At 37.7% G+C, this 3,657-nt stretch overlaps 1 protein-coding gene across 9 annotated transcripts in view; it reads right to left on the bottom strand.

Annotated features, from left to right (window-relative positions):
• The window catches only part of LOC106872024 (mucin-17), a 136,842-nt gene that overhangs the window by 22,650 nt on the left and 110,535 nt on the right, over nucleotides 1–3,657 (bottom strand). The gene's annotated exons all lie outside the window — the stretch shown is intronic.

The raw sequence follows: 3,657 nt of genomic DNA on the forward strand, positions 1-3,657 counted from the left end.
CATCCATCACTGTCTATCTATCTATTCGGTCAATGTCTACACACTGTCGATCCGTCTATTCAGTCAACACACTATTTTGTCAAGTCAACGCCTACACATTGTATTTGTTTATTCAGTCAACATCCACAGTCTGCAAGGTCAATTAGTTGGCACGACTAAATTACATGTTTCATTATAAACAGTAACGCAATTGCTGTTATGACTGCAGGGACAGGACATTGACCAGAAAGATGACAGATAGATGGATAGATAGATAGATAGAGAGAGAGAGAGAGAGAGAGAGAGAGAGACAGAGAGAGACAGAGAGAGAGAGAGAGAGAAGGGAGGATGCTATACAATGATATCAAAAGCAAACTGATCTCGGTCTCAGTGTTGTGTTATATCAAGGCTGTAGAATTAAATGTTTGTAACCTGGTACACCATAATACAATGACCAATTAACTGATTAATGTTATCTGTGAAGATAAATCTGAGGTGTCAATTTTACAAAAGATACACTGAAAACATGATCTGCCTTTACAAAACAAGCCGCACCACACCTCTACCCGTTGGATGTGTGTAAATACATATATAAAAATCTCTGTGTGTTTGTATTTAACAGGCGTAAACAGATAAATAGGCCAAGACACAAACATACAAAGTTGCTGAAATCTAATAATTTGTTTCCTTTCTCAACTTGATATAGTTGTAAACATCCAAGGTGCAATTGAAGGCAAAACCATGGGCAGCCATGGGAATACCATACATAAGTGCCACTGGACTGGCTCCTGTGCAGGTGGCACGTAAAAGACACCATTTCAAGCGTGGCTGTTGTCAGTACCTCCTGACTGGCCTTCGTGCCGGTGGCACATAAAAGCACCCACTACACTCTTGGAGTGGTTGGTGTTACGAAGGGTATCCAGCTGTAGAAACTCTGCCAGATCAGATTGGAGCCTGGTGTAGCCATCTGGTTCGCCAGTCCCCAGTCAAACCATCCAACCCATGCCAGCATGGAAAGCGGACATTAAACGACGACAATGAAATAAGGTTTGCCTGTAATTTCAGGGTGTCCAATCTTTAGGTACATCTTCCATGCCGCCTATTTTCCTAATCTGTTAGCATTCAGATTATTCTGCCAAATCTAATGCTAATTCATTCACACACACACACACACACACATATCTTAATGTACTTCATATTGTTAATTTTCGTTTTTTAAAACCCTAAATTAAAATTTCCAGTGTTGGTGTTTTTCTTAACAGTTTACAAATGGGAGCTGCCATGGAAGCTTCTATGTGGTTACCCAACCTGCAAGAAATTGCAGTCAAATTTTCCTTTAAATGTTACCATATCATTTTCAATAACAAAGTCATACAGTAGTAGCGAGTGATTGCTCTTCCTGATCAAGGAAGATGAAATGGTGTAGCCTGGTTTGAGATTATTGGGGCTTCGTAGGAAATAGGAATGAAATGAGAGATGTTGTAAGATTAAGAACAGCCCCACCCCAGAACCACCCATGGGCGAATGAAAGAACCGGATATTAAACTTGCATGGAATAGTAACAAGGTGTTCCCAACCAAAACCAGTAGGGGTTGAGGATAGGCATTAATATAAAAAAATTCTAACATTTGACAAATTAAATCTAAACACTAAAGGGTTAAAATAATAATAATAATAATAATAATAATAATAATAATGATTTCTTCTATTGGCCATAAGGATCCAAAACATGGAGGACAATATCAAAGGACAAGATACAACACACAAAACAGGTGAGGGGGCGGCTTTATATTGATGAAAGGGAGACATTACAACACTAAAGGATCTAACAAAGTATATATAAATAAAAGAGAAATAAATAATAAATAGAATCCCCCACAGTGGGAGAGTCCACTTAGGATAATTCAGGGTAAACCCCATGCAAAAGTCCCAGATAACTTTTGCCATTCCCAAGGACATGGGAAGTGCCTTCTTCCTGTTTCTTTCCTCCTACTTAAAAAAAGCCATTCTTGAAGTAGATTCATTCTGCCTTACCAGTCTTGTCACTCTTGTCCACCATTCGATGAACACACTAGAAGGCTGCACCTCCCTCTCTAATAATAATAATAATAACAACAATAATAATAATAATAATAATAATAATAATAAGCACTAGGAATGATAGCAAAAGGGGCTGATTGCTACCTAGCTCAGATAACATCCTAGGAATGGTAGCAAAAAGGACTGATTGCTACGTAGCTCAGATATTGCCCTAGGAATGGTAGCAAAAAGGACTGATTGCTACGTAGCTCAGATATTGCCCTAGGAATGATAGCAAGAAGGGCTGATTGCTACCTAGCTCAGATACCTTGAAACCCCAAAATGGCAGAAATTCAAAAGATAGAGCTCATGGGAACTGCTCATATCCTACGCAAAATACTTTCTATGTAATCTCAAGTTTTAAAGCAAACTCATAATGTTCTTATGGATTCTTTAACTTTCTTTAGAACAACACTATGTACAAATCCAAATATATGACAACCTAGGCATAACACCAGCTTGAACTTCTAACTTGTCTCTTGAGGTCTCTGGGTGAGATTTGGAGCCAACTTGTACAAATGCAAAGCAAAAGTCAAACATAAAATAATAATAATAATAATAATAATAATAATAATAATAATAATAATAATAATAATAATAATAATAATAATAATAATAAAAAGGAAAAAAAAAAGGAACTGAAAATTATTTGAGGATGATTCCTGGCTGACCATCCATGCAGGAAGTGCAAAAGATTGTCTTAAGTGGTAACTGGTCACATGTATTGGGAAGAGCATTGTTGAGCTGTGGATTTTCCTTCCTTTTTCCCTTTTATTTTCTTTGTTTACATTTTTTTTCTTATTGTTCTTTTTTTCCTTTTCCTCTCTGTCTTTCTTCCCCCTGTTCTCTATCACATGACTTTGTAAATGAACATTCTGGTGTGTTTATTTTAATGGCCTACCAATGTATACAGAGAGTTTCTCTGCCCTAGGTGTCAAGAAGACACTCGGCAAGAAATGGAAATAAAATTGAAAGAAGATAATAATAATAATAATAATAATAATCCTTTCTAGTATAAGCACAAGGCCCATACAAAAGTATAAAAATATTCTGTTCAATACCACAGATTTGCTTGTCAGTTGTTTGACCTTAACCAGTTGAGCATGTCCCTTGGTGGCTGACGATATGTGCACTTCTGATCATGAGTAGAAGTAGTGGGGGAGCATCATAGCCATGCGTTGAGAGAAATTCTTTGGGGTTTGAATAATTCACCTCTGGAAACATGGGTGTTTCGTTCATCATCTTTAAACAAAACTTATTCAGGGTCTTTTTGAGAGGGATGGCCAACTCAACCTGAAGAAAATTCTAACTGGGCCCCACCTGCAAGGTCATGTGTTGTTTATCTTGATATGAGATCACCATGTTGCACACATATGGTTGTGATGCATGTGGCTGGTGTACCCTTATCAGACAGGTAGTCATGATGGGTATTTTGGGCTTCGTATATTTGTACCCCAGTGTCACTTCGATGGTATACACTGCTCTCTCACTCAATAATGATAATAAAAATAATCTTTTCTACTATAAGTACAAGGCCTGAAATTTTGGGGGAGGGGCCGGTCGATTACATCGACCCCAGTGATTCGGTGGTACTTAATT

This window comes from Octopus bimaculoides, chromosome 4 (genome assembly GCF_001194135.2).
Source record: "Octopus bimaculoides isolate UCB-OBI-ISO-001 chromosome 4, ASM119413v2, whole genome shotgun sequence".
Classification (NCBI taxonomy): domain Eukaryota; kingdom Metazoa; phylum Mollusca; class Cephalopoda; order Octopoda; family Octopodidae; genus Octopus; species Octopus bimaculoides.